Source organism: Bufo bufo, chromosome 8 (genome assembly GCF_905171765.1).
Source record: "Bufo bufo chromosome 8, aBufBuf1.1, whole genome shotgun sequence".
NCBI lineage: Eukaryota > Metazoa > Chordata > Amphibia > Anura > Bufonidae > Bufo > Bufo bufo.
In genome coordinates, this window is record NC_053396.1 from 47,761,371 (window position 1) to 47,784,157 (window position 22,787).

The window sequence follows — 22,787 nt, forward strand, 5'->3', positions numbered from 1 at the left end:
TATATGAAACAGATGTATTTTTTTCACCCCAGTAAGCAAAAAGCCATATTTGTGGCCTAAATTTCATAGTCACTTATACATGTCTAATCCCAGATGTGCAGTATATCAGATGTTTTTTTCACCCCAGTTAGCAAAAAGCTGTATTTCTGGCCTAAATGTGACACTCACTAATGCATGTCTAATACTAGATGTGCAGTAAATCAGAGGATTTTTTTCACCCCAGTAAGCAAAAAGCCGTATTTGTGGACTAAATTTCACAGTCACTTATGTACGTCTAATCCCAGATGAACAGTATATCAGAGGGTTTTTTCATTCCAGTAAGCACAAAGCCGTATTTCTGGCCTAAATGTGACACTCACTTATGCACGTCTAATCACAGATGTGGAGTATATCAGAGGATTTTTTCACCCCAGTAAGCAAAAAGCCGTATTTGTGGCCTAATTTTTACAGTCACTTATACATGTCTAATCCCAGATGTGCAGTATATCAGAGGGTTTTTTCATCCCAGTAAGCAAAAAGCCGTATTTCTGGCCTAAATTTCACAGTCACTTATGCATGTCTAATCCCAGATGTGCAGTATATCAGAGGGTTTTTTCACCCCAGTAAGCAAAAAGCCGTATTTGTGGCCTAATTTTCACAGTCACTTATACATGTCTAATCCCAGATGTGCAGTATATCAGAGGGTTTTTTCATCCCAGTAAGCAAAAAGCCGTATTTCTGGCCTAAATGTGACACTCATTTATGCACGTCTAATCCTAGATGTGCACTATATGAAACAGATGGGGGTTTTTTTCACCCCAGTATGCCCCAGTATGAGAAAGCCGTATTTGTGGCCTAAATTTCACAGTCACTTATGCACGTCTAATCCCACATGTGCACTATATCAGAAGGTTTTTTCACCCCAGTAAGCAAAAAGCTGTATTTCTGGCCTAAATATGACACTCACTTATGCACGTCTAATCCCAGATGTGCACTCTATGAAACAAACGTATTTTTTTCACCCCAGTAAGCACAAAGCCGTATTTCTGGCCTAAATGTGACACTCAATTATGCATGTCTAATCCCAGATATGCAGTATATCAGAGGGTTTTTTCACACCAGTAAGCACAAAGCCGTATTTCTGGCCTAAATGTGACACTCACTTATGCACGTCTAATCCCAGATGTGCAGTATATCAGAGGTTTTTTTTCACCCCAGTAAGCACAAAGCCATATTTCTGGCCTAAATGTGACACTCAATTATGCATGTCTAATCCCAGATGTGCAGTATATCAGAGGGTTTTTTCACACCAGTAAGCACAAAGCCGTATTTCTGGCCTAAATGTGACACTCACTTATGCACGTCTAATCCTAGATGTGCAGTATATCAGAGGTTTTTTTTCACCCCAGTGAGCAAAAATCTGTATTTCTGGCCTAAATGTGACACTTACTTATGCACGTCTAATCCTAGATGTGCAGTATATCAGGATTTTTTCACCCCAGTAAGCAAAAAGCCGCATTTGTGGCCTAAATTTCACAGTCACTTATGCACGTCTAATCCCAGATGTGCAGTATATCAGAGGGTTTTTTCACCCAGGAAGCAAAAAGCCGTATTTCTGGCCTAAATGTGACACTCACTTATGCATGTCTAATCCTAGATGTGCAGTATATCAGAGGGTTTTTTCACCCTAGTAAGCAAAAGCTGTATTTGTGGCCTTAATTTCACAGTCACTTATGCACGTCTAATCCCAGATGTGCAGTATATCAGAGGGTTTTTTCACCCCAGTAAGCAAAAAGCTGTATTTCTGGCCTAAATGTGACACTCACTTATGCATGTCTAATCCTAGATGTGCAGAATATCAGAGGGTTTTTTCACCACAGTAAGCAAAAAGCCGTATTTGTGGCCTAAATTTCACAGTCACTTATGCACATCTTATCCCAGATATGCAGTATATTTTAGAGGGTTTTTTCACACCAGTAAGCAAAAAGCTGTATTTCTGGCCTAGATTTCACAGTCACTTATGCACGTCCAATCCCAGATGTGCAGTATATCAGAGCTTTTTTTTCACCCCAGTAACCAAAAAGCCGTATTTCTGGCCTAAATGTGACACTCACTTATGCACGTCTAATCCCAGATGTGCAGTATATCAGAGGGTTTTTTTTTCACCCCAGTAAGCAAAAAGCCGTATTTCTGGCCTAAATGTGACACTCACTTATGCACGTCTAATCCCAAATGTGCACTATATGAAACTGATGTTTTTTTTCCACCCCAGTATGCCCCAGTATCAGAAAGCCGTATTTGTGGCCTAAATTTCACAGTCACTTATGCACGTCTAATCCCAGATGTGCAGTATATCAGAGTTTTTTTTTACCCCAGTAAGCAAAATGCTGTATTTTTGGCCTAAATGTGACACTCATTTATGCACGTCTAATCCTAGATGTGCACTATATGAAACAGATGTTTTTTTTTCACCCCAGTAAGCAAAAAGCTGTATTTCTGGCCTAAATGTGACACTCAATTATGCACGTCTAATCCTAGATGTGCACTATAAGAAACAGATGTATTTTTTTCACCCCAGTAAGCAAAAAGCTGTATTTCTGGCCTAAATGTGACACTCACTTATGCACGTCTAATCCCAGATGTGCACTATATGAAACAGATAAAAAAAATTTCACCCCAGTAAGCAAAAAGCTGTATGTCATGCCCCACTCTGACGATGTGCGGAGGTCGGCCAGGATTGCAGCACGAGTTTAGTGTTTGTTTTGGAGTCGTGCTGGATCCGCCCCTCATCAGGTGCACTGGGTGGAGTCATTAGTTTAAATAGCTCCTCCGCCCAGTGTCCTGAGCGGATTATATTCATCATTGTGATCTTGGAAGCTAGGAAGGAAGGTTGGCTGTCTGCTCCAGCTCAGGAAGATAAGTGTTGTTTCTAGTTGGTTGTTTTGTGTCATCTTTCCCATCCAGGTTCTGTGCGAGCAGGCTGCTCCTATTTCCCACTTCACCATCTCAGGGAATTCAGGGTTTTGTCAGCCCAGGCACGGGGACATCTCAGATCTACCTTCAAGATCTGTAGATGGGCTGAGCAGTGCAGAGAAAGAGGTCAGGGATTAGCTAGGAGGTGACCCTTTCCCTGTCTCTCGCCCAGAGCCTGGTTGGTTCATTATCTGTCATACTGAGTGCACGCCCGCCGTGACATTATAATCCGCCATACTGTGACTGCCATCACTCAGCGCTTTGGTGATGGCTTCAATTGATGCACTGGTTGACCGCATGCAGGGTTTATCCCTAGAGGTTGCGGATCTGCGTGGTACGGTCACACAGTGTCAGAGGTTTCTGGCATCAGGTACAGGTCAAATTGGTGGGGAGCCTAAAGTCGCTCTTCCCGACAGATTTACAGGGAGTACGGATGATTTTTTCCGCTTTCCATTTTCGTCAGGTAATGAGGATCAGAGGGTTGGTATCATCATGTCTCTGCTTAAAGGGGACGCTCAATCCTGGGCTTTTTCTCTGCCGCCCGGTTCTCTGGCTCTCCGGTCAGTGGAGGAATTTTTCCAAGCCCTGGGATTGATTTACGATGACCCACATCGGGTCTCGATGGCAGAATCGAAATTGCGTAACTTACTGCAGGGTGAACATACTGCAGAGGGTTACTGTACAGAGTTTAGGAGGTGGGCTACTGAGTCGGGGTGGAACGACCCCGCGTTACGTAGTCAGTTTTGTCAGGGGTTATCTGAAAGGTTGAAGGATGCCCTGGCTTTTCATGAGTATCCGGATACTTTAGAGAATGCAATGTCTTTGGCTATACGGTTGGATAGACGTATCTGAGAGAGGGGTAAGGGTCCCTCCATGCAGGGGATCCCTCCTGCGTGTGGTTTTGTTTCTTCTTCTGCCCAGGGTGATATTGCTTATAACTCTGGAGTAGCGGAGGAACCCATGCAATGGGTCAGATTTCTTGCCATTCTGATAGTAGAGACTTTAGGAAATTGCACAAACTATGTTACTTTTGTGGAAAGAGGGGTCATTTTATTTTTTCTTGTCCTCATGTTAAATCACAGGTGGAAGAGAAAAAGAAAAAAGAAAAAAAAACCTCCCTCACACTTGGTAGTATGAATGGTGTGGTGGAGCAGACAGGTATGCAAGCTCCCTGCAGTTCCCGTTTTCTCCTTTCAGCTATGGTGGCGCTAGAGTCAAAAAATTTGTTTGTTGATGTATTCCTTGATTGTGGTGCTGGGGTAAACCTAATTGACTTTCTTTTTCTTCAAGGCCTGGGACTAAGTACTAGCACGTTCGAGAACGAGGTTCGTGTTTTTGCAATTGATTCTTCCCCTCTTTCTCAAAGGAGTCTCACTCACATTGTTCATGGTATTCATTTAAGGGTGGGTGATTCACATGCTGAAATTATTTCTTGTTTTGTCATGAAGGATTTGCCAGCTCCTATAGTTTTGGGGTTGCCATGGTTGACTAGACATAACCCAATTATAGACTGGCAAGCGAGACAAATCATTGGTTGGAGCGAGTTTTGTTCAGATAATTGTCTTGTCACATCTATTTCTGAAGTGTCCATTACGGCTTTACCTCCGTATCTCTCAGATTTTGCGGATATCTTTTCGGAGGGTGGGGCTCAGGAATTGCCCCCTCATCGGGACTATGATTATCCAGTTAATCTCATTCCTGGCGCTAAGTTGCCAAAGTCTCGGCTTTACAACCTCTCTCAACCCGAAAGAGAGGTCATGCGAAAGTATGTCGCCGAGAGTTTGGCAAAGGGTCATATTAGACCATCTAAGTCTCCAGTGGCAGTAGGTTTGTTCTTTGTGAAGAAAAAAGATGGATCACTGAGACCGTGTTTGGATTTCCGGGAGTTGAACCGTATTACAGTCCGGGATCCATATCCCCTGCCCTTAATCTCTGATCTTTTTGATCAGATTGTTGGAGCCAAGGTGTTCTCCAAGTTGGATTTGAGAGGAGCCTACAATCTGATCAGGATCAAGGAGGGGGATGAGTGAAAAACGGCCTTCAATACGCACGAGGGTCATTTTGAGAACCTGGTGATGCCTTTTGGGTTGACGAACGCGCCAGCAGTATTTCAGCGATTCGTCAATGACATTTTTCATCACTTGGTGGGGAGGTTCGTAGTAGTTTACCTGGATGACATTTTAATTTATTCTCCTGATCTGAAGACCCATCAGGATCATGTGAGACAGGTTTTGACGATCCTTCGGGAGAATAAGTTGTATGCCAAATTGGAGAAATGTTTGTTTGCGGTGCAAGAGCTTCCGTTCTTGGGATACATGCTTTCTGATTCCGGTTTTCGTATGGATCCCGAAAAGGTCCGGGCGGTTCTGGAGTGGGACCGACCAAAGAATCAGAAAGCTTTGATGCGGTTCTTGGGGTTTACAAATTATTATAGGAAATTTATTTTGAATTATTCTACCCTAGTAAAACCTCTTACTGATATGACCAAGAAGGGCGCCGATGTCTCTGTCTGGTCGGATGAGGCGTTGCAGGCCTTTTCGGCTGTTAAGGAGCGTTTTGCGTCCGCTCCTATTCTGGTGCAGCCGGATGTGTCTGAACCATTCGTAGTGGAGGTTGATGCATCAGAGGTGGGGGTTGGGGCGGTGCTGTCACAGGGTTCATCTCCTGGTAAGTGGGTCCCGTGTGCCTTCTTCTCCAAGAAGCTCTCGGTTGCCGAAAGGAATTATGATGTTGGAGATAGAGAGTTGTTGGCTATCAAGTTGGCCTTTGAGGAATGGCGCCACTGGTTGGAGGGGGCGTCTCACCCCGTTACGGTGTATACTGACCATAAGAATTTGGCTTACCTGCAATCTGCCAAGCGTCTGAACCCTAGGCAGGCCAGATGGTCACTGTTTTTTACCAGGTTCAATTTCGTGGTTACCTTTCGTCCAGGGGTCAAGAACGTCAAGGCAGATGCCTTATCTCGCAGCTTTCCTGGGGGAGGTGATTCAGAAGATCCGGCGCCGATTTTGGCGGATGGGGTGGTGGTCTCCGCTCTGTACCCTGAATTGGAGATGGAGGTGTTGGGAGCCCAGGAGGGGGCTCCTGGTTCTTGTCCCCCAGGGAGGTTGTTTGTTCCTGAGGGCCTACGATACAAGGTGTTCAAGGAACATCACGATACTGTTCTCGCTGGACATCCTGGTGGTAAGTCCACCTGTGATCTGGTGTCCCGGAGGTTCTGGTGGCCAGGTTTGCATAAGAGTATTGAGAATTACGTGAAAGCTTGTGAAACCTGCGCTCGGTCAAAGGTTGCTCATTCTCGACCGCCTGGTTCACTTCTTCCATTGTCTATTCCATCTCGTCCTTGGACGCATTTGTCTATGGACTTTATTACGGATCTGCCGAGTTCCTCTGGGAGAACAGTGATTTTGGTGGTGGTTGACCGTTTCAGCAAGATGGCTCACTTTATACCACTAACTAGTCTGCCTAACGCTAAGACTCTTGCGCAGATTTTTGTGGATAATATTGTGAAATTGCATGGTATTCCCTCGGACGTGGTCTCTGATAGGGGCACACAGTTTGTCTCCAGGTTTTGGAGGGCGTTCTGCTCTCGGCTTGGCATTCAACTTTCATTCTCTTCGGCTTTTCATCCGCAGTCGAATGGTCAGACGGAGCGTACTAATCAAAACCTGGAGACCTACTTGAGGTGCTTTGTGGCTGAGAATCAGGAAGACTGGTCCTCATTCTTGTCTTTAGCAGAATTTGCATTGAATAACCGTAGACAGGAGTCCACGGGTAAGTCGCCATTTTTTGGCGCATACGGTTTCCATCCCCAGTTTGGTACCTTCTCTGGGTCTGGTTCCTCTGGGATGCCAGAGGAGGAGAGATTCTCTTCGGACTTATCATCTATCTGGCGGAGGATTCAAGGGAATTTGGAGAGGATGGGTAAGAGGTATAAACGAATGGCTGACAAGAGACGTATGACTGGTCCGGACCTGTGTGTGGGTGATCTGGTGTGGTTGTCCACTAAAAATATCAAATTATGAGTCCCATCTTGGAAACTGGGTCCAAGATTTATTGGTCCGTATAAAATTTCTGCGGTGATCAATCCTGTGGCGTTTCGGCTGGATCTTCCGCAGACTTGGAGGATCCATGATGTGTTTAGGTCTTTACTAAAAAAATATGTGAGACCGGTGGAACCATCGCCATTGCCTCCTCCTCCTGTTCTAGTCGAGGGAAACTTGGAGTTTGAGATCTCCAGGATTCTCAACTCGAGAGTTCTTCGGGGTTCCCTTCAGTACCTGGTGCACTGGAGGGGATACGGTCCTGAGGAGAGGATGTGGGTTCCGGCGTCGGATGTCAACGCCAGCCGACTGGTGAGGGCTTTTCATAGGTCTCATCCGGATAAGGTTGGTCCAGGGTGTCCGGAGGTCACCCGTAGAAAGGGGGGTACTGTCATACCCCACTCTGACAATGTGCGGAGGTCGGCCAGGATTGCAGCACGAGTTTAGTGTTTGTTTTGGAGTCGTGCTGGATCCGCCCCTCATCAGGTGCACTGGGTGGAGTCATTAGTTTAAATAGCTCCTCCGCCCAGTGCCCTGAGCGGATTATATTCATCATTGTGATCTTGGAAGCTAGGAAGGAAGGTTGGCTGTCTGCTCCAGCTCAGGAAGATAAGTGTTGTTTCTAGTTGGTTGTTTTGTGTCATCTTTCCCATCCAGGTTCTGTGCGAGCAGGCTGCTCCTATTTCCCACTTCACCATCTCAGCGAATTCAGGGTTTTGTCAGCCCAGGCACGGGGACATCTCAGATCTACCTTCAAGATCTGTAGATGGGCTGAGCAGAGCAGAGAAAGAGGTCAGGGATTAGCTAGGAGGTGACCCTTTCCCTGTCTCTCGCCCAGAGCCTGGTTGGTTCATTATCTGTCATACTGAGTGCACGCCCGCCGTGACACTGTATTTCTGGCCTAAATGTGACACTCACTTATGCACGTCTAATCCCATATGTGCACTATATGAAACCGATTTTTTTTTTTTCACCCCTGTAAGCAGAAAGCTGTATTTCTGGCCTAAATGTGACACTCACTTATGCACGTCTAATCCTAGATGTGCACTATATGAAAAAAAGTTTTTTTTTAACCCCAGTAAGCAAAAAGCTGTATTTCTGGACTTGCAGACATGCAGATATCCTGTGCTGGTGCACTATCGTTGCATAAAATGGATGCCGATTATGTATTGATATTGACAAACTGAAGTAAAAAAAGTTCGTTTTCAGCAGTAGTTGGCTCAGGGCAGGCTTAAAAAAATTGTGCACAGCACCCACAAAACACATTTGCTGTAGATCGCTGAGTAAAAAAGTAGTTCTTCATGAGATTTCTTCCTGATCTCTCCCTTACAGCAGCTGCAGCCTCTCCCTACACTAATCCGAGCAGAGTGACGGGCGGCGCTACGTGACTCCAGCTTAAATAGAGGCTGGGTCACATGCTGCAGTTTGCCAATCACAGCCATGCCAATAGTAGGCATGGCTGTGATGGCCTTTTGGGGCAAGTAGTATAACGCTTGTTGATTGGCTGCTGTGCAGCCTTTCAAAAAGCGCCAAGAAAGCGCTGAACACCGAACCCGAACTTTTACGTAAATGTTCGGGTCCGGGTGCCGAAAAACCTAAAGTTTGGTAAGAACTCTAATCACGGACAGTAATGAGATTCAGTTCCCGGAAATCTAGGCACGGTCTAAGGGATCCGTCCTTCTTCTTTACGAAAAAGAAACCAGCGGCCATATGAGACTTTGATGATCTAATATATCCCTTTGCCAAACTCTCGGCAATATACTCCTGCATAGCTGCTCTTTCGGGTTGAGAAAGATTATATAACCGAGATTTTGGCAATTTTGCTCCGGGGATAAGATTGACCGGACAAGCAACTTCTGAGCTCCACTCTCCGAGAATACGTCCGAAAAATCGGAAAGAAACTGAGACAACACCTTAGTGGACACCCCTGAAATAGAGGCACTAAGACAGTTGTTCATACAAAATTCACTCCAATTACTGATTTGTCTTGTTTGCCAGTCAATGTTTTATCAACCATGGTAAACCCAGAACCATGGTAAACCCAGAACCATCGGAGCAGGCAAACCTTTCATAACAAAACAAGAAATGAACTCAACATGAGAATCACCCACCCTCAAATGAATATCCTGAACAATCCTAAATTAGACATCTTTGCGAGAGTGGGGCGGAATCTATAGCAAACAATGGTATCTCTTTGCTTAATGTGCTAGTTTTAAAACCATGACTCTGAAGAAATTGAAAATCAATAAGATTAGACCCTGCGCCACTGTCAACAAATACCTTTAACTCAAAATTTCCAGTCTAGCGCCACCATGGCAGGCAAGAGGAATCGGGTACTGCAGGTAGGATACGAATATGCCTGCTCTGACTCCCCATTCACACTACCAAGAATAAGGGAGCTTTTTTTTCCTTTGAAGGAATCCCCTATTTGTTTTTCATTACCACTTTGAGGTTTAATAAAAGGACACACATTAACGAAATGACCTTCTTTACCACAGAAGTAACACAGTCTATTCCACTTCCTAAAATTTCTATTACCAGAGCAAGAAGTAACCTGACCCAATTGCATAGGCTCCTCTCCAGCCCCTAATTCAAGTGTCATAGTACCCCGAGGGACAGGAGGGACTGATTCTGCCCCCGGGCAGCACCCCCTGCCCGAGGGGAACCTTGCCTTGCACCTCTCCCTAAGACGTCTAGCAATCTGTACGGCCAAAGACATGGCCGCCTCCAAAGAATCAGGTTTTTCATGAAATGCAACGGCATCTCTTAATCTCTCAGATAGCCCCCTGACAGAACTGACTACGGAGTGCAGGATCATTCCACTCCGAGTCAGTCGCCCATCTTCTAAATTCAGCACAATACGACTCAGCAGTACGATCTCCCTGGCACAAGCTGCACAACTTAGATTCAGCCATAGAGACCCAGTCTGGGTCATCATAAATCAGGCCCAGAGCTCTGAAAAATTAATCCACCGACCGGAGGAACTGTGAACCGGTCAGCAGAGAAAAAGCCCAAGACTGCGCTTCACCTTTTAGCAGAGAAATAATAATCCCTACTCTTTAGTTTTCGTCTACAGATGAAATCGGACGCAGACGAAAATACAACTTACAGGACTCCCTGAACCGGACAAAGTTATCACTTCCCCCGGAAAACCTATTAGGGAGAGCGACATTAGGTTCCAGGCAGACCTAGTTTCCCTCTGCGGCGCCAAACGCCAAAGTACTCTGACACCGCGCAACCAAATTGCGGAGGTCAGCTACCTCCAAAGACAATCCCTGCATGCGATCAACCAAAGCATCAATAGTTTCCATTTTGCAAACAGCAAGGGAAAAAATTTCGATATGGCGGGTTATAATTTCACAGTAGGGAAGATAAGTGAAGAAAACAGAACACGGCAAAGCAAACAAAACAACTGACTAGGCCCCAAATGCTAGGGAATAAAGGAGTCATCTCAGTGGCGTAACTAGAGTTCTATGGGCGCCAGGGCAAACTTAGAATCGGGGCCCCCCACCCCAAGACTCCGCCCACCCAAGACTCCGCCCACCACAAGACTCTGCCCACTCATGGTTTGAAAGTGTTGTAGTCGAATATTAAATAGAAGGAGATAGGGGTTTTAATTTTTTTAATGTTACCATATAAAATATATAAAAAATGTTAAAGTATTCCAGAACAAAGATTCCCCACATAAGGCATAAACCTTCTTGACCCATATCTTGGTAAATCACCTACAATTAAAAAAGATAATAATCACAGAATATTGGCTGTCAGTTTGGTGCCTAATTAGATAAGAATTTCAAATATAATACATTTTTTTACTTACTGAAATTTGATTGTGAATAAGTACGAGTCGTGCTTCTTAACCAGAACAGAAATCCAAATGAAACATCAAAATTAACCAGCCAGGACCAACGAGGAGGCATCAAGTAGAAAGGAACCAATTTGTTCTCGCTGTAGGAAAGGAGATGGTAGCATTTAATAAGTGGCATAATTAGATATGTTAAATATAAATTATATACATTTTTTTATATACCAAAATTTGATTGTAAATAAGTACTAGTCGTGCTTCTTAACCAGAACAGAAATCCAAATGAAACATCAAAATTAACCAGCCAGGTCCAACGAGGAGGCATCAAGTAGAAAGGAAGCAATTTGTTCTCACTGTAAGAAAGGAGATGGTAGCATTTAGTAATTATTTTAAGTATTTTTGATGTTGGTAACATCTGCCTTCTTTTTGATATAAAGCTTTTGTTGTGCAGAAACCAGTGCTGTATTCAAATAGTTCAAAGGCGGTCATTGTGTTTTAGAGTCTAACAACATCAGAATTGTTTATTGTTACCAAAAAGAAGGCAGTTAAAATAGAACCAAACTAGTTAACTGTTTAGTACAACCAAAGTTAAAAAAATTGAACTGGGTTAGTATGAACTTTTGATAATATAACTCCCTCCCTGTACCCAACAAACTGCTCACTTACGCAAAATACATATTACTAGAAGTTGCGCCGTCTTGCTTTAGACTCAGCAAATTTGTCAACAATAGCTGGAATGTCCAGTTTTCTTGCTCTTTCATTCTCAATACTTAGAAGGGCAAGGCCAGAAAGCCATTGTTGTGACATGCTGTTTCTCAAGTAATTTTTAATCAGAGATAATTTGGAAAATGATCTTTCTGCAGATGCCACCGTCACTGGTAATGTGAGGAAAAGTATTAAAGCTGTACATAAAGTACAGACCAAAAGTTTGGACACACCTTCTCATTCAAAGAGTTTTCTTTATTTTCATGACTATGAAAATTGTAGATTCACACTGAAGGCATCAAAACTATGAATTAACACATGTGGAATTATATACATAACAAACAAGTTTGAAACAACTGAAAATATGTCATATTCTAGGTTCTTCAAAGTAGCCACCTTTTGCTTTGATTACTGCTTTGCACACTCTTGGGATTCTCTTGATGAGCTTCAAGAGGTAGTCCCCTGAAATGGTTTTCACTTCACAGGTGTGCCCTGTCAGGTTTAATAAGTGTGATTTCTTGCCTTATAAATGGGGTTGGGACCATCAGTGGCGTTGAGGAGAAGTCAGGTGGATACACAGCTGATAGTCCTACTGAATAGACTGTTAGAATTTGTATTATGGCAAGAAAAAAGCAGCTAAGTAAAGAAAAACGAGTGGCCATCATTACTTTAAGAAATGAAGGTCAGTCAGTCAGCCGAAAAATTGGGAAAACTTTCAAAGTAAGGGCTATTTGACCATGAAGGAGAGTGATGGGGTGCTGCGCCAGATGACCTGGCCTCCACAGTCACCGGACCTGAACCCAATCGAGATGGTTTGGGGTGAGCTGGACCGCAGAGTGAAGGCAAAAGGGCCAACAAGTGCTAAGCATCTCTGGGAACTCCTTCAAGACTGTTGGAAGACCATTTCAGGGGACTACCTCTTGAAGCTCATCAAGGGAATGCCAAGAGTTTGCAAAGCAGTAATCAAAGCAAAAGGTGGCTACTTTGAAGAACCTAGAATATGACATATTTTCAGTTGTTTCACACTTGTTTGTTATTATATAATTCCACATGTGTTAATTCATAGTTTTGTATGCCTTCATAGTCATGAAAATAAAGAAAACTCTTTGAAGGAGAAGGTGTGTCCAAACTTTTGGCCTTACTGTACATCCGGTAGGGTAGATGACAAAGCAGCAATTGCCAAGCAGGTGTGCCAAGTCTTTAACTGTGTGGAGCTCAGAGATCTCATTTTGCAGTGCGTTCTGAAAACTAACCAATTGCCCTGGAAAATCGGAAGATATGTCATATTGATAATACTGCTGAAATTGCAGTGCAGCTTGAAACAAGTTATCGTCTGATTCAGTCACCAGCACACGTGGCTGAATGATCCGAAATCTTTCAACTACAGTGCTCATACTACCAAATCTGCTTGATAACTGGGATGTTATTACATCTAAAGTAGCATAAAAAATTGTAGTTTTAAATCTCTTCTCTGGGTCTTGCAGTCTTTCGTCCAAACATAGCTCACCCATATGGCGCTTTACTTTGGGCACTCTTTTATTTACAAACATTGCAGGAATTCCCCACTTCTCAGCAAGTGTGATGGCTGTTGTTTTAGCATCTTCAAATTGCTTTCTGTAGCTGCTAATAGCTTCAATGGCATTATGAATTAAATGGGTAGCATTGCACAGATCCATATGTTCTGACTGCAGAACCTTTGATATTGCATTTATCTGCTTCAGAACTTTGCTCTGTATAACAAGTAGGAAGACAAACTCAAAAGATTAAATTTTATTCCTAAGGACCCTGGCCTCTTCCCTTCTCTTTACTTTTGGTCGAAGTCAATATTAATTTAGACAGTGCTTTAAGGACATCAACAAACCAAAAGCGTAGGGCAAGCAGTGAGTCATAGCGGGATGACCATTGTGTTGGGCACAATCTTTTTAGGGTCACAGAGGATTCAGTGGTTAGTGACTGAAGAACAGACCATCGGGTGATACTTTCTCCAAAAAAAACATACAAACTCTGTATCACCTCAAAAAATCTTGACACCTCAGGTACGTGGCTCACGGCATCTTGTAGAACTAAATTAAGGTTGTGGGCTGCACAGTGAATGTACAAGGCATTTCTTTATTTCTTTTGAATGCGAGTTTGAACACCCGAGTATACTCCACTCATGGTGGCAGCACCATCATAACCCTGCCCCTGACATTTTGATAGCTGCAAACCTCTACTTTCTATACATTTTATAATCTCATTTTCGAGTCCTGCAGCACTAGGGTCTTCTACGACATGAAAATCTAAAAACGCTTCTTGCTATAGCAGTTGCTCTTTGTGTTTTGTTTCTGCTTACAGTCACATATCGGAATATTTGACTTAATTGGTCAACTTTGGAAACATCTTGTGTTGTGTCTATAATTATGGAATAAAAATTGGAGATTTAATTTCACTCACAATGCCTTCTTCTACTTTTTTTGCAAGGATATCTATTATTTCATTTTGTATTTTGGGGCTTAGGTATTTAGCTGTCCCCTGAGGTAACTGGAGTAGGTCCTTCAAAACATGGTCATAGTCTGCGAGCAGCTCTACAATAGAGAGAAAGTTGCCATTATTACTCTCGGCGATTTTTTCGATATGATCACGGAAAGCTAGATTAGACATTGCCATGGTTAGGGTCACATTGGTTATTCTATGAAGGGCTTTTCGCCAAAAAAATTTCTCTTTTAAAATTTGTTTTTCAGTCTCTGCATCTATGTTTTTTTTTCTCCTCCATTGATCATACACAATACAAGCGTCCATGTGAGCTTGGGAAGCTTCATGAATCTGTATTTGAGAGCCTTTGCCATTTTTGGATTCCTTTAGCCCATGCAGGTTCAAAGCCAAATTTTTTACGATCAACAAATAACCAGCATGGCTTGCAATAAGCAACATTTAGCTTTGGAGAGTAGCATAACCACATGACAGGAATCTTATGGCCTGCTTTTGTAATTCTGTCATAGTACTTCTCAGAGAAACACCTGTTATCGTTATCTCTGGCAAATGGCCTGTTAGGTCTGCAGGGGCCATTAGAAAGAATACATTTTTTTATGTTGGGGTCTGTTATTCTAATGGGAAAATGTCCCCTATCTGTAACATACTTTTCTCCAAGTAAAGTATGTTCTATACAGACAGTGCCAGTATCTTGACTTTCTAAAGTTTCTTGTACTTCAGATATTCTGGCACTTGTATGTGTTTCCACTTCTTCAATGCTAGGACTGAAGCTACATGTTTCACTGTGGATACTATCCTCCTTCATCAACGATTGAGAGCTTTCAGTAACTGTACTAGTAGAAGGTCTCTCACTTATGTCCTCACACTGACCAGTTATGGTCTCAGTAGTTGCAGAACCACCAGCAGCCTGTGAAAAATAGCTGCTTATTTTTGGGAGTTTCTGAATTTATTTCTCAACTTCCATTTTTTTTTTTGCGTTTTTGTGAGCCACTCATATGATGGTAAAACAACATTATGGTGGATTAGGTTAGTTGCTGTGACACACATTTATTTAATCTGCAAATTAAATATGAAAATTGCCTGAGTTTTAAAGCTATCAGTATAAAGACTTTAAGATTGCAAAAACAGCAACAATGGCATAAAACAGTTCATTTCAAACAGAAATACAGACCTCACTTGCGAGGCACACCCCAGTTGTTGGGGAGACACTACTCCATTATTGGAACAGAAGAACGGAAAGGACAGATTCGTTACAAACCCTCACATGCCGGACACCTAAGCGCACCTTTGTGACATCAGGCATAAAGAAAACAGGTGAAATGGAACAAGGGCCAGGGAATTTTAATACAAGGTAACAGAAGTACAAGACAATAACAGGAGTGCCTCAGTTACTGTTACAGATCAGCGGGTGTGGACCCACTGCGCCACTGACTGGCTATACTCTGGAGGGGCATGACTAAGCAACTACCTGTTCTTCACTAGAGGCTCTGATGGTGAGGATAGGCTTGGCTGCAGGTAGTTGCCAGGTGTCACTCCAGAGCAGTCCCCGAGTCAGTGGCAGCATTCATACAGTATAACGTGTCTCCTTGTGGCCCCAAGTGTTTTTTTTTTTCTTTTAAATGGGTATTTTCCATGATATACAGTGGGTACGGAAAGTATTCAGACCCCCTTAAAATTTTCACTCTTTGTTATATTGCAGCCATTTGCTAAAACCATTTAAGTTCATTTTTTTTTCCTCATTAATGTACACACAGCACCCCATATTGACAGTAAAACATAGAATTGTTGACAATTTTGCAGATTTATTAAAAAAGAAAAACTGAAATATCACATGGTCCTAAGTAATCAGACCCTTTGCTGTGACACTCATATATTTAACTCAGGTGCGGTCGGATCATCCTTGAGATGGTTCTACACCTTCATTTGAGTCCAGCTATGTTTGATTATACTGTTTGGACTTGATTAGGAAAGCCACACACCTGTCTATATAAGACCTTACAGCTCAGCGTGCATATCAGAGCAAATGAGAATCATGAGGTCAAAAGGAACTGCCTGAAGAGCTCAGACAGAATTGTGGCAAGGCACAGATCTGGCCAAGGTTAAAAAAACATTTCTGCTGCACATAGGTTCCTAAGAGCACAGTAGCCTCCATAATCCTTAAATTGAAGACATTCTGCAAAAATTCTGTGTTTTTCTGTCAATATGGGGTGCTGTGTGTACATGTCACTACCAGAGCTTTGGGACGTTCTCACAGCTCTGTTTCTCCACCCCTGTGATAATGTCACTACTAGACCTGGGAGGAGTTCTCACTGCTCTGTTTACTTTTGGTTTCCTTCCTCCCAGCTGTTCCTCATGCGTTTGATTTCCCTCTATTTATATCACCCCTCCTCCTATTGTAGGGCGTGGATTATAGTTCTCATTTCAGTTGTAGCTCTTGCTTTAGTATCTTCACTTGTAGCTATCAGTTCACTGGACCTGTGTTCTGCTGCAGCAAACACTCCGGATATTGCCAGCTGTCCTTGGATCCGTCTTCTCTGCGGCTGCAACACCTTCAGCTAAGTGTACAGACATTGTTGTGTACCTGATTATTTTCTGACTGGATCTGAGGTGGCCACGGTTCCCTCCATATACTGAGTAGGGCACCGGTGGCCGTGCCCCTTCCACTATTGTAGGGGTTACAGTGGTCATCAGTCTTAGGCACGTCGGCATGCCTCGTTCCGCCATTTGGATCCGGGCATGTGCTTTAGCAGAATAGGGAGAGCTTTGAGGGTCTGACAGGGGTCACCCTTTATCCTCCCTAGTTTGGGTCCGGTCAGTAGCTCTTTTACTGTGTATACTATTGTTGCTCACATACAGCCGTGACATTATAATCCACCAAAACCGTCCTTTTTTGACATGGATCCGCTTTCTGGCCTGGTTGACCGCATGCAGGGTCTTTCTTTGGAAGTAGCGGATCTCCGTCAATCTATGACTCAGCTTCAAACATTGGGCTCTGCTCCGGCTCATGGAGTCTGTTGCGAGCCAAAGGTCTCACTTCCGGAAACGTTCTCCGGGGGCAGTGAGAATTTTGTTCGCTTCAGAGAGGCATGCAAACTCCATTTTTGCTTGTGTCCCCACTCCTCTGGTAAGGAGGAGCAGAGGGTGAGGATTGTCATCTCCCTGCTCAGGGGTAATGCTCAGACTTAGGCTTTTTCGCTGCCATCAGGGGATCCCTCCCTTCGATCCGTGGAAAGATTTTTTGTGGCCCTGGGGCATATTTATGATGACCCGGATCGTGTTGCTCTGGCCGAATCTAACTTACGTGTTTTATGCCAGAACAAACTGTCTGCGGAGCTTTATTGTTCTGAATTTCGGAGATGGGCAGCTGATTCGGGTTGGAATGATGCTGCACTCCGGAGTCAGTTCTGTCATGGTCTCTCAGAGAGATTGAAAGATGCGTTTGCTTTCCATGAGAGACCAACGTCCTTAGAGTCTGCCATGTCATTGGCGGTACGCCTTGACAGGCGTCTAAGAGAAAGAAACGAGACCTCTCTGTCCAGCCATTGTCAGTCTAGGGGCAGTGGTGCGGACTCATTCAGTGTGCAGGGGCCTCATCCTGTCTCGCTCCCCTCTGAGGAGGAGCCCATGCAGCTAGGTCGACTTGCCCCTGATAAAAGAGTATTTAGTCCTCAGAGTATGGTGTGTTTTTGTTGTGGGGGCATAGGTCATTTGGCAAATGTTTGTCCCTCTTGGAGATTCTTGAAATGTACTAAGAGCCATAATAAGAGAAAAACCTCAAAAGGTAAATCATCAAATTCTGCTTCATCTGCTACTTTGGGCAAAGTTGATGTAGGAATTGATGCTTTTCCTCTGACCTGCAGTTCCCGTTTTCTCCTGTCTGCCAGGGTAGCGCTAGAGAGCAAAGTCATTTCTTGTGAGATTTTTGTCGATAGTGGAGCGGCCGTCAATCTTATTGACACTCAATTTGTAGCCATGCATGGTTTTCAGGTTTGCACATTAGAAAAGGATATACCTGTTTTTGCTATTGACTCTGCTCCACTCTCACAGAGATCTCTGAAGGGCATTGTTCACAATATCCGGCTAGCTGTAGGTGACACTCATGTGGAGGATATATCTTGTTTTGTCCTTAACGGATTGCCTTCTCCTCTAGTTTTGGGGTTACCCTGGCTCACTAGACATAACCCCACTATTGATTGGCAAGGAAGGCAAATAAATGAGTGGAGTGACTTTTGTAGAGAGAATTGTCTCACAGCGACTTTTGCAGAGGTGTCTACTAAAACTGTGCCATCATTTCTCTCTGATTTCTCGGACGCGTTTTCCGAGAACGGTGTTCAGGAGCTACCTCCTCACCGGGAGTTTGACTGTCCCATTAACCTCATTCCCGGCGCCAAGCTGCCAAAAGCACGCCTCTACAATCTCTCACAACCGGAAAGAATCGCAATGCGAACTTATATCTCCGAGAGTCTCGAGAAGGGGCATATTCGTCCCTCAAAGTCACCTGTGGCCGCGGGTTTTTTTTTTGTTAAAAAAAAAGATGGCTCTCCGAGACCTTGCCTAGATTTTAGGGAGTTGAACCGTATCACGATTCGCGATCCCTATCCCCTTCCTCTGATCCCGGACCTCTTCAACCAAATTGTTGGGGCCAAGGTGTTTTCCAAATTGGATTTGAGAGGCGCTTACAACCTGGTCAGGGTCAGAGAGGGGGATGAATGGAAAACGGCCTTTAATACCCCTAACGGGCATTTCGAGAATCTCGTTATGCCTTTCGGCCTGATGAATGCTCCGGCCGTCTTTCAGCATTTTGTTAATAGTATTTTCTACCATTTAATGGGGAAATTTGTATTGGTGTATCTTGATGATATTTTGATTTTTTCCCCTGATGTTCAGACCCATCAGGATCATCTTTTTCAGGTTCTGCAGATTCTGCGGGAAAATAAATTGTACGCCAAGCTGGAGAAATGTCTTTTTATGGCATCGGAGATTCAATTTCTGGGTTTTCTCCTCTCTGCTTCTGGTTTTCGCATAAATCCGGAGAAGGTCCGTGCTGTACTTGAGTGGGAGCTTCCTGAGAATCAGAAGGCATTGATGCGCTTTCTGGGTTTTGCGAACTATTACAGAAAGTTCATTTTGAATTATTCCTCTGTTGTCAAACCCCTTACTGACATGACAAAAAAGGGGGCGGATTTTTCCTCTTAGTCGGAGGAGGCGCTTGCAGCCTTTTCTAAGATTAAAGAGAGTTTTGCGTCTGCTCCCGTCTTGGTGCATCCCGATGTTTCCTTACCTTTTATTGTTGAGGTGGATGCTTCCGAGGTGGGTGTGGGTGCGGTTTTGTCCCAGGGCCCTTCTCCTGCCAAATGGCGCCCCTGTGCCTTTTTCTCTAAAAAACTCTCCCCGGCAGAGAGAAACTATGATGTGGGAGATAGGGAGTTGTTGGCCATCAAGTTGGCTTTCAAGGAATGGCGCCATTGGTTGGAGGGGGCCAGGCACCCTATCACCGTTTTTACCGACCATAAGAATCTGGCATACTTGGAGTCGGCCAGGCGTATGAATCCGAGACAGGCCAGATGGTCTCTGTTCTTCTCCAGATTCAATTTTGTTGTTACATTCCGACCTGGGATAAAAAATGTGAAGGCTGATGCTCTCTCTCGCTGGTTTCCGGGAGGAGGAAACTCCGAGGACCCGGGTCCCATTTTGGCGGAGGGGGTAGTTGTTTCTGCTCTATATTCCGATTTGGAGGCCGAGGTCCAGGCTGCCCAGACTGAGGCACCTGCCCGTTGTCCTTCTGGGAAGTTGTTCGTGCCTCCTGAGCTACGTCACAAACTCTTTAAGGAGCATCATGATATGGTTCTTGCTGGTCACCCCGGGAGTAGAGCCACAGTAGATCTCATTGCTCTGAGATTTTGGTGGCCGGCTCTTCATAAGTCGGTGGAGGGTTTTGTGGCTGCTTGTGAGACGTGCGCTCGCGCTAAGGTCCCTCGTTCATGGCCTTCAGGTTCCCTTCTCCCGTTACCCATACCTTCCCGTCCTTGGACACACCTGTCCATGGACTTTATCACGGATCTTCCTCGTTCCTCGGGGAAGTCGGTGATCCTGGTGGTGGTGGACCGTTTTAGCAAGATGGCTCATTTCGTACCTTTCCCTGGTTTACCCAATGCTAAAACGTTGGCGCAAGCTTTTGTCGACCATATTGTTAAATTGCACGGCATTCCCTCTGATATTGTTTCCGATAGAGGCACGCAGTTTGTGTCCAGGTTCTGGAAGGCTTTCTGTTCTCGCCTGGGGGTTCGGCTGTCCTTCTCTTCTGCTTTTCACCCGCAGTTGAATGGTCAGACTGAGCGCCTCAATCAGAATCTGGAGACATATTTGCGCTGTTTTGTGGCAGAGAACCAGGAGGATTGGTGTTCATTTCTCCCTCTTGCTGAGTTTGCTCTGAACAACCGTCGTCAGGAATCTTCTGATAAGTCACCATTCTTTGGTGCATATGGGTTCCATCCGCAGTTTGGGACATTCTCGGGAGGGGCTCTTTCTGGTTTACCTGAGGAGGAGAGATTTTCCTCGTCTTTGTCTACCATTTGGCAAAAGATTCAGAGTAATCTTAAAAAGATGAGTGAGAGGTATAGGCGTGTGGCTGATAAGAGACGTGTGCCTGGTCCGGACCTGAATGTGGGTGATCTGGTGTGGTTGTCTACAAGAAATATTAAACTGAAGGTTCCCTCCTGGAAATTGGGTCCCAAGTTTATTGGGCCTTATAAAATCTTGTCAGTCATCAATCCTGTTGCCTTCCGTCTTGATCTTCCACGGGTTTGGAAGATACATAATGTATTTCACAGATCTCTCTTAAAACCATATGTCCAGCCCACGATACCCTCCTCTTTGCCTCCTCCTCCGATTTTGGTTGATGGCAATCTGGAGTTTGAGGTTTCCAGAATTGTGGACTCTCGCATTGTCCGCGGTTCTCTTCAGTACCTCGTTCATTGGAAGGGTTATGGTCCTGAGGAGAGGATGTGGGTTCCGGTGTCGGACATTAAAGCCACTCGCCTTATCGGGGCATTTCATAGGGCTCATCCTGAGAAGGTGGGTCCTGGGTGTCCGGAGTCCACCCGTAGAGGGGGGGGTACTGTCACTACCAGAGCTTTGGGACGTTCTCACAGCTCTGTTTCTCCACCCCTGTGATGATGTCACTAATTGAGCTGGGATGAGTTCTCACTGCTCTGTTTACTTTTGGTTTCCTTCCTCCCAGCTGTTCCTCATGCGTTTGATTTCCCTCTCTTTATATCACCCCTCCTCCTAGTGTAGGGCGTGGATTATAGTTCTCATTTCAGTTGTAGCTCTTGCTTTAGTATCTTCACTTGTAGCTATCAGTTCACTGGACCTGTGTTCTGCTGCAGCAAGCACTCCGGATATTGCCAGCTGTCCTTGGATCCGTCTTCTCTGCGGCTGCAACACCTTCAGCTAAGTGTACAGACATTGTTGTGTACCTGATTATTTTCTGACTGGATCTGAGGTGGCCACGGTTCCCTCCATATACTGAGTAGGGCACCGGTGGCCGTGCCCCTTCCACTATTGTAGGGGTTACAGTGGTCATCAGTCTTAGGCACGTGGGCATGCCTCGTTCCGCCATTTGGATCCGGGCATGTGCTTTAGCAGAATAGGGAGAGCTTTGAGGGTCTCACAGGGGTCACCCTTTATCCTCCCTAGTTTGGGTCCGGTCAGTAGCTCTTTTACTGTGTATACTATTGTTGCTCACATACAGCCGTGACAGTACATTAATGAGTAAAAAATTTAAGGGGGTCTGAATACTTTCCGTACCCACTGTACATCGTTATCGCTATGAACTTCTTAATATTGTTATCGTGGGAATATTTTTGACATCGCCCAACCCTAGTTTAGAGCACTGCTAGGCTACTCACTACAGGACAGGAACATGACAAATATACAGAACCGAGGTGTAGATGGCAGGACCACAAGGGTCAGCAGCATGGGGCTATGTAGAGCAAGGCAAAACATAGGCGGACTGAGACAGAGCAGAAGGGTGAACCACCCAGCAAGACATAAGACAGGCCGACCTCAGAACAGACTGCATGCAGGATGAAATAGGTGCCTAACGAGCGCACCTGAACGGATACAACCAGGAACAGAACAGGGAGATTAACCGTATCAGGCCAGGAGTAACAAACCCTAGGATACAAAGCAGAAGCACCGGACATTGCCCATGGCAGTCAACAACACGGAAACAAACCGAAAACATGAACAGGTAGAGAAAAACCATACACAAGCTGTTCACAATGGATACCGCATCCAGTGCGCAGCCTCAAACAGCCTGCCTACGTGGCAACCCAATCACAGTGAAGCACACAGTGACAGGACAGTCAGGACTCCATAATCTTTAAAGCGGTCTGTTAGGTTTCCTACATGCAGGACTTTTGTCTCAGCTTCAAAAACCTTAGGGGAAACCTAACGCCCGTAGGCTCCGTTCGGCTCAGTTACGGAAAAAAAAAACAGTCCCAGGTTTTTGGTGTATCCATGGACTACCTCCAGACTTCAGTGATGATGCCAATTCTTTTTTTTTTAAGACATTATTAACGTCCACTGGTGAGCCATCCATCCGCCCCACCCCCACCCTGATTGCAGACAATGGCAATAATAATGTCTGAATTCAGGGGGTGGGCCGGATGGATGGATGATCAGTGGACGGTAATGATGTCTGAAGTCAGGGTGTGGGTGGGGCAGATGGATGGATGAATCATTACATTACTAATACTACCTACCAGTCTAAAGACCAGTCCAGGCAGATGGTCCTGGAGTACTTCTGC